The 9,099-nt window shown below is 43.1% G+C and overlaps 1 protein-coding gene across 1 annotated transcript in view; it reads right to left on the bottom strand.

Moving 5' to 3' along the window:
- Nucleotides 1-5,641, bottom strand: part of LOC102498413 (phospholipid-transporting ATPase IB-like) — a 211,413-nt gene extending 205,772 nt beyond the window's left edge. Inside the window, 1 exon segment of the mRNA XM_014592016.2 lies at nucleotides 4,759-5,641. The gene's annotated coding sequence lies outside the window, so the exon portion shown is untranslated.
- Nucleotides 5,642-9,099: the final 3,458 nt, after the last annotated feature.

The following is a 9,099-nucleotide window of genomic DNA, read 5'->3' on the forward strand; positions in this document are numbered from 1 at the left end:
AAATGTTCTGTGGATTACTCGTCCATGTATCAATCATTATTTTCATCATCATGATTTTCATCATTACTATTATCACCATTCATATGTAGATAATCTGTTGTTTTAAGTGCCCTACATAATCTAATGGGATTAAAGCAAATGTTACTATACACATTTCATAGATTTTAAAACTAAAACTCAGAACAATGAAAACAGAAAGTCCAAATCTCTTACTGAAACGGATCCCTCTCCGGATCAGGATCCCTATCAAAATCACCTTTATATACCACCGCGATGCCTAGTATATGGTGCAAATAATAGACACTCAGTAAATGCTGGCTGAATTAAGGGACAGAGGCATAATGTAACGTAAAAAGTGACTGAAAAAGAGACTTGTGGGCAATGTGGGACAATGAGTGCACAGTTTACTGCACCTCTTCTACTTCAAACACATAAGCAACAACTAATAAAATGGGAAAAGAATAAACCAAAAGCACACTCCTGGGCAGCTATAAATGGAATAGAAATGTAGGACCAGCAGACGGCATAATGCTTACATAGCTGGAGTCCCATTTGGTCAACCACGGTTTGAGTCCCAGTCTCCGCAGCTTAAAACATACTGGGCCTGTATGCCCAAAATCCCAACAGCAGACTGGAGAAGAAGGGATTGCAGCGTGGCTATCCACCCTGGGGAGTGATTTCTCACTTTGTCTCTCTGCCTCTCCAATAAATGCATATGCCCTATGGCAAAGATCTCTCTTAGAAAAAGAAATGTGTGTGTGTGTGTGTCGGGGGGGAGGTTGGGGGAAGGTCTTGGCAGGTGGTGTGATGGTTAAGGCAGCTGGACTCCCACATGGCTTATGGTGGTCTGAGACCCAGACCTGGCAGCTTGCTTTCTCACTTTACTTCTCCCACACTGTCTCTTTCAAAAAAAAAAGGAAAAGGAAAAGAAAAAAATGCAAAACAGTGAGAGGGAATAAGCAGTGAGTTTGTTAGACTACTGGTTCAGTGACAAGGGGAGGCCAGAGAACTCAGCTTCTGTGGGTAAAAGGGTTCCAAAGTCTCAGGGCCAAGTTGACAGAGCCAGAATTACGACTTAAAGACAGAAAGGGGTCTAAGGGATCCTCTTCCATGAAGGTGCCTAAAACCACTGTTGCTGACCCACTTCTTGGGGAGAAGGCTTTCTAGGATGAACTGGAGTCAAAGAAACAGGAAGACAGTGACAATAACAGAGTGGGATCAAAGTTGTCACACAATTCTTTAGTTGAATCTGCAATACTACTAAAAATATAAATCCAGATCAGGGGATCTTACAAGATTTGCAACTTAGGAGCCAGCAGGTAGCATAATGGTTAAGGTACTGAACTTCCACATGGCTGACTATGGTTTGAGTCCCAGCCCTGGCAGCTTGAAAATCATGCTGGGTACATGTGCCTGAGTGCCCAAAATCCCGAGAGGAGAACAGAGGAAAAGTGATTGCGGCATGGCCATTCTCTCTGGACGTGATTTCTTGCTTTCCTCTCACTGTCTCTGTGTCTCTCTCTGATGAGTGTACTCATCCTATGACAAAAGCCTAAAAAAAGAAATGATGTGCACCTTAAAACAAATTCAAATATTTGGAAACTGAAAATGTACTCCTAAATAAGTTAAATACAAAATTAAAAGGCAAGTTGGGACCAGGATGTGGGGCAATGGTAAAACACAATGCTCTGGGAGGCTGACCCACATGGTAAGGTTCTGCGTTCACATTCAGAGACATGTCAGTCACACATGTGCCCATGGTCCAGGTTTGGCTGAGATTAGAGGTGGATTGTATCAAGACCCTGTTAAAGACATACTCTGTCTCTCTTGCTCCCTAATGGAAGAAGTGGGTAAGTAAACTTTAAAAATTAAAGGACAAATTATAAAATATTTGAAATAATCACCAGTCAATAAAAATATTTGGTACCTGGGCCAGCAGTTGGTGTAATGGCGATGTTGCTGGACTCCCATGTAGTTGACCACAGTTTGAGTCCCAGACCAGGTGGCTTAAACTCAATGCCAGGCACATGGACATGAGTGCCCAAGATCCCGAGAGGAGAATGGAGTAGAAGGGATTGCGGCGTGGCCATCCCCCCAGGGGACGATTTCTCACTCTCCTTCTCTCTGTTTCTATCTTTCTGACCAGCGCATGCGCCCTGTAGCAAAAACCTCTCCAAAAAAATAAAAGCCAATGTGTCATGTTATTAGTGATGATAAATTTATCATCTAATTAAAATAGTGTTCTTCAAATTTGAAAGCATTGAATTCACATGTGGGTTTTAAGGTAGGAATTCTGGGAAACCTGTATCCTTTGGATACTGTGGTTGGACTGTGTGCTGCCTGCATAATTTTCTTGTCTGACATTTATTATAGAGCCAGAACAGAGAAATACAATGAACTGTGAAGGAAATGTGAAAATGTACTGCTCAAAATCAATGGTACTTCTGCAGCAATCCTACATAGTTGTCCCTCCTCCCTTTCTCCACCCTGCCTAGGCACTTTGGGAAATCTGTCTATATTTGCTGGTGAGTATGTTCTCTCTGAGATAGGGTAAGTGCTTAGGACTCTTATTTGCTTATGATCATTTGTCACCCTGCATATACCCCTAAAGACAGAATTTGAAGATAGGGGCAGCTTAGAAATATTCTGAACCACAATAGCTTCTGTAGAAATAAAACTGAGAAGGTAAATTGAATATGTTGGTCATGCAATTAAAAAAAATAGTTTGGACTAATAAGCAAAAGCAACTGAATTATTAATCTACAAGCTGACAGCTTAATAAACAACTTCATATTTCACTATATTCTTTCCTACACTCTTCATTCACATTTCTCTCAGAAGACATTGCTGGCTTTGTTGGAAATTTGTGCATAGATCTATAATATATTCCTAGAAGTGTATTATTGTCCATATCCCCCTTTACACTCTTGCATAAAAGCCCTTTATAGTATATTCCAACACAAAACAATTCAAGCCAAAGAGACAGGTTGTTTTATGAAAGTATGTTATGTTTAAATAGTATTTAAAACTGTTACAGGGGATACCCCACTATTAAAACTACAATAATTCAGCTGTTCTCAAAGAAGAAACATTTATAAACTTGACCTGTGGAAACAGATTAACTCATTGATTTCTGTTTCTTGAGCATTGACCATGACATTATAGAGATGGACACTCTGTTTGGAGTCACTTATATTTGTTTATGTTTCAGCATTTCCTTATTCAGTATGACTGCACAACATGAATCTCTCTGCCTTTTAAAGATATGCTACCTCGGGACCAGCAGTTAGTACAATGGCTATGTTGCTGGACTCCCACGTAGTCGACGGCAGTTCGAGTCCTGGACCCGGTGGCTTAAACTCATGCCAGGAGCGTGTGTGTGCATGCCCAAGATCCCAAGAGGAGAATGGAGGAGAAGGGATTGCAACGTGGCCATCCCCCCTGGGGGGTGATTTCTCGCTTTGTGTCTCTCTGTTTCTTTCTGGCGATAACACATACATGCCTTATAGCAAAAAACCTCTCAAAAAAAAAAAAGATATAAGATATGCTACCTTTAAAAAATGCTTTGCCTTACATTTTCCAGGAATGAAAATAATGTAGACTGTGAATGTAAAGAGTATACAACCCAAGTAGTCCACAAAATGGTAAACCTGTGGAATCATGCAGACCACAGGCAATCCAAAGCAAATGTCCTTACAGCTCTCTTCCTTCAAATGAGCTGGTGGGCTCTAAGTACACTATAGGAAAATATGTCGGGTCGTTTATTCACAGCTATTATTTTTACCCTATTTTTTAAAGAATTATTTAATTTCTTTTTATTATTAATTTTTAATTTGCTATAGGACACATGTGTGCACCAGAGAGACAGAGAGAGGGGAAGGGAGAAAACAAGTCACCAGTTCCAGGACTCAAACCGCAGCTGGCCATGTGGGAGTCCAGTGCCCTAACCACTGTGCTACCATTACCTCAGCTTTATAAAGTTTCTATTTGGTGAGTTCTTCATAATAATATATAAGTATATATGAATACACATTACAAGTTTATAATTTGTAAATAAATATTTTTATGGAGTGTATACCCCCCAAAAAAAGTTGTTTCTGAAAGTTATGTACCATCAAAAAAGTCTAGATACCAGGATTCAAAACTGGTTTCACCACACCTACCTACAAACCTTGCACTTTTCTCAAATTAAAGGTTCATAATTACATCTCTAGAAAATTCCTTTCTTCCTGACATGCAATATGTATTTAAAGAATATCCACTAAATTCCAGCTACCACTAGGTTCTGAAAATATAAGATGCAAAATAGACATAATCCCCCTGCTCTTGTGAAATTTACCGTGTAGTAAACACAAGATATATTTTTGTAGTGCTATACTATTAAATGCCAATGATAATAAAGTTTTGGGAGATTAGTGAAAGACATTGGACATTTAAACTGAAATATGAAGCAGGAGAATGAGGCAGGCAGAGAGGAGGAATCTTTAAGTCACCAAAAACAGCGCAAAAGCTAGTCTTGTAGGAGGTCCAAGTGACTAGAGCCTCTTGAGGAGACAGAGGCTGGTGGGTGCAGTTAGAGCCACTCTTCAAAGAGAGATCTTGCAAGAGCTGGAAACCATATAAGAATTTCAGATCTCCTCCTAAAATGCAATGGGGAAGTCAGCCAGGAGATTTAAATAGAATTCAAGTCATTTACCAAAGTCCCCACTTCTTCATTACTCTAGGTTGCCTAAAACGTGCCGGGTCTAATATACTCACTGCAGAGGAAGAGTTCAAAAACGGACTTTTCGAATATAAAAAACAAGTAAACGTTTCTGGAAATCTGACAGATTAGAGGGCTGTGTCCGAACCGTCATGAATCCCAGAAAACCCAGATGCCGAGGCGGGGGCGTGGCCCGGTTCTCCGCAGGGCGGTCGCGGCTGGCGGGACCTCAGGTGGACTGAGGGCTGGAGAGCGCGCGGGCTGACCTGCTCTGCAGACAGGTGGACTGAGCGCCTCACGCCGCGCCCCGCGAGCTCGCGGTCACGCCCAGGAGGGCCACCAACCGCCCCTAAGAAGCGTTTGATCCCTGTCTTTAGGGCGCGCGCTCACACGCACGCACGCACACGCACACACGGGCTCGCGCAGGCGCGCTGTGTGAACGGGTCTGGACCCGGCCGAGCGTCAGGATTGGGCCTCGTCCGCTGCGGTCGCCGGATTGGCTATCACCGGAGCTGCGGCGCCTGCTGATTCGGGCGGGTAGTTAGCCCGGCTGGCGATCGGGGGTCGCTAGAGTGCAGGCTGCAAGGAGCTGGGGGAAGCGCCAGGGACTGTGCCTCCCGGCCCAGGGCCCTTTCACCCACTGACCGTTGGGCCCTCGACCGACACTAGTTAGGGAGCTAGAGCTGTCCTCGCCCTCCTTTCAGCCACCTGTGGGGCCACGGGCCAGAGAACAGCTTGTACCGCCGTCGTGGGCCATCTCGAGCTTCAGAGGGAGAATCGGGTGCCAGACAGACGGAAAGAAAAAGGGACTAGAAAATTAAGCTGGCATGGAAAGGGTTTGGACTGTTTTCGTGGTCAGGCAAGACTGATAAATCACAGGAACTGCAAAATGCGCTTCTTGGCATGGCCAGTGGGGCCGTTAAGAATGTCAGCTCAAGTTTTGGCGTGTGAGACAAATCGTGGCTCTTATTTTTCTGGGTCTCAGATTAATTTCTGACATCTCTGAGCCACGCACAACCCACATTTCCTTCCTCTGTTCCCTTCCCAGGGATTAGGCTAAATTCTGGAAATTTATGCAGTGTCATGGTATGTTGATGGTGTTAGCTTACTCAGGGCTACAGTGCCAACAAGTGGCAAAGTCAGGATTCAAAGCCAGAGCAGGATTCAAACCCAGATCTCTTGGTCTCCAAAATGCTCTGGATCAGTATGCTGGACTCCTCTCTGAAATGTTCTGCCCACCCAATCTGAAGCCAGTTTAGACCACAGTGCCCTGAAGTACAAAGCACACTGTACAGTAGGAGTCAAAAACTGGAACTAGAAATCAACATGTGCTCTAAAACAAGACTCTACAGGTTTCTGGGCATCATTTTCCTCATCTGAATTGACATGCGGTAGGGCCCGTCAATGTCCATAGTCTATACTAGCCCTAATAGGAATTCCAGAGCGTGACCTCAAGGATTGATGTATTTGTTTTTCACAAATTCAAAGGATTAAAACGGGGTCCTTGGGGTAAATGGTGGGAACTTTTGACATGTCTAATCCTTGCAGAGATTGTTTTTTATCTGATTTTATCTGATTCTTTCCTCCACCTTCTGACCACCCAAGGAGAAATGAGTAGAACCTGCAGCAAGATGGCAAAAGAACATTACAAAGAAACATAAAGGAGGGAAGACATGGGTACCTTGGCCATAATAGAGGCTTAGTGCATACTGCTCTCCCAGCCCTTAAAGCCTCTTCTGCCTCAGGGGTCTGTCACCCTGGCCAGGAGAGGAGGATGGCTACTGAGGAGGACCTACTCAGGCTCTCAGTGGCTCCAAGGCTTAACTCAGGGAAGGGACTGAGGACCACAAGGTGAGATAGGGTTCAATGGTTGGACTCAGATAGAGAATGGGAGGGGATATAGGAAAAGTAAAAGGAAAAGAAGAAGGGGAAAAAAGGAAGTGGAGGAGGAGCTGCTCAAGAGCAGCTGCTCTCTGACCAGAGAAGAGCCTCCTGACCAGTGAAAACTTAATGTTCCCCTCAGTCTGACAAATTTTGGACATATTTCTCCCTGACTTCAGATACCCTGACCTCCTTTTTTATTCTCCCTAAAGTAAAACATTTACTTTAGAAAATGTGACATTATAAATTCACTGACTCCTTTCAAATATGTATAAATGTCCTTAAAAGCCTTGGCAGTCTTGAGACCAAGGAATGTCTTTCTCAAGGACCTATAGGGCATTGCTTTGAAATGCTGCCAGAAAGGAAAATGTGTCTTTATCTCTCCTACCTCTGAGAGGTAGGAGTCTAACTTCAGTGGCTCCAAATTGTAAAACCATCTTCTGTCATAAAGAGAAAGTTCACTATTTCTTTAGGTAAAGTCAATTAGCAAACATGGGTGGCCTACAACTCTTCTCCCATCCCCATTCATGTTTTAAGAATTGTCCACGCAGGACCAGCAGATAGTGTAATGGCTACATCACTGGACTCCCATGTAGTCAACCACAGTTTGAGTCCCAGACCCAGTGGTGCCGGAGACTTGCTCCAGCTGGGGTGGGTTGAGGCTCATACACAGGAAGGCGACGCAGGCGGGAAGGAATTCAGGCAGAGACCTCGATGCCCTTCAGCATGTTCTCAGCCGACTACAGCCAGAGCAAGCTCAAGACTGCAGCCTCTACGGCTAGGAGACATACATATTTATTATTGAGGGAGTTTTACAGGAGTAGGACAGGGAAGTAAAAGATTTTACTCTAAAAAGTAAAGTATTCAAAGCATAGGAACAATAATCATAAAACATGATGTCTGTTTTGTTTAGGTATAAACAGTCATAATCCTCAGGACAAGGAAGTCCATTTGTCTGTTGCATTCTCTTCTTAGATCTTGATTACCAGGAAAGGACTTTTGGTGAGGGGGCTCTCATGAATCTTGATAACCTCAGTCCAAGGCCAGATTGATGACTTCAGCCCCAGGCGAGCTTGAGAACTTCAGCCTCAGGCTAGGGTGGCAGCAGATTGCTGGTTACAAAGGCCTAGATAGAAATCATGTATGATTAAGTAAAGACAAGGTTAATATATACTGAAGTGGAATACCTATATTATCTCTGGGGTAAGCAGTTTAACAAATGACCTAGAGGTTATTGTGTACTTGTGACCCTCTATGTGCTGTTCTATACAATGGCTGTGGCTCTGGGAGCAGCAATCTTCCCTTGTCCTGAGATCAAAGGAGACCCATAGTCTTTGTTTGGGGTAACAGTAACTCCCTGATGAGTCCTTGAGCCCCTCCCAGATACTTAGGTCCTTTCACCAATTTAGTAGCTTTCCATTAACCCAAACTTTTCTAATGCTATCTATGTAATCCACAGTAGGAGAAGTGAATGCAGCATTCTTTATTGACATTTTCCAGGCGGGTGGGGTGAGTTTCATGGGAGTAATTCCATTAGCCACTGCCTTAGGGATCCACATTCCTTAAGGATTATTGTAACAGTTACAGTAAGGCTGGGGGTGTTATTTTGCCCTTATGGGGTACCATCAGTAAAGCTCATGGCAGAGAAATTGAGCACAGACCAGTAGAGCAACACAGTAGAAACTGGAGTTCGTAACTGTTGGCCTTGCTTACAATTCTTCTCAGCCCAGCCTTGCTTAGACATGAGAGGCAGCTCCCCATGTTCTGCCTGTGCTGACTGTATGGCTTCCGCCACAGTGGCTTAAACTCACACTGGGTACATGTATGTGCATACCCAAGATCCCATAGAGGAGAAGGAGGAGAAGGGATTGCAGCATGGCCATCTCCCCTGAGGAGGGGGGATTTCTCGCTTTGAAGCGGCCGTGCCCTATGGAAAAAAAAAAAAAAAAAAAAAAAAAAAACCCCCAAAAAAAAAAAAAAAAAAAAGAATTTAATGCTGAATAAAGCAAGCCAGACTATGGAACTCCATAACAAAATACTAGCAAACTAATTCAGCAACATATTCAAAGAATTATATTTCACGATCAAGTGGGAGTTATTCCTGGAAGACAAGCATTTTTCAATATATGAAAACCAATTGGTATGATAGACCATACTAATAGAACAAAAGGGGAAAAAAATCACATAATCATCTCAGTTGGTGCAGAAAAAACAATTCACAAAATTCAATGTCTTTACATGATAAAAACACTCAATAAATTAGAAATAAAGGAAATGTAATTAACATAATAAAAGCCTGAGATTAAAAATCCATAGAAGACTCCCAGTTCGATCCAGAGACCTACTTGATTATGCCAGGCATGTGCTCATGTCCAGGGATGGCTGGAGCCTGGGAGTGGATTACTGCTTCAAGATTCTGTTAAGGATTCCTTCTCTCTCTCTCTCTCTCTCTCTCTCTATCTCTCTCAGAAGAAATAACTAAATTTTTAAAACACACACAGTGGACATTATATTCA

This window comes from Tupaia chinensis, unplaced genomic scaffold (genome assembly GCF_000334495.1).
Source record: "Tupaia chinensis unplaced genomic scaffold, TupChi_1.0 Scaffold000634_1, whole genome shotgun sequence".
Classification (NCBI taxonomy): Eukaryota; Metazoa; Chordata; class Mammalia; order Scandentia; family Tupaiidae; genus Tupaia; species Tupaia belangeri.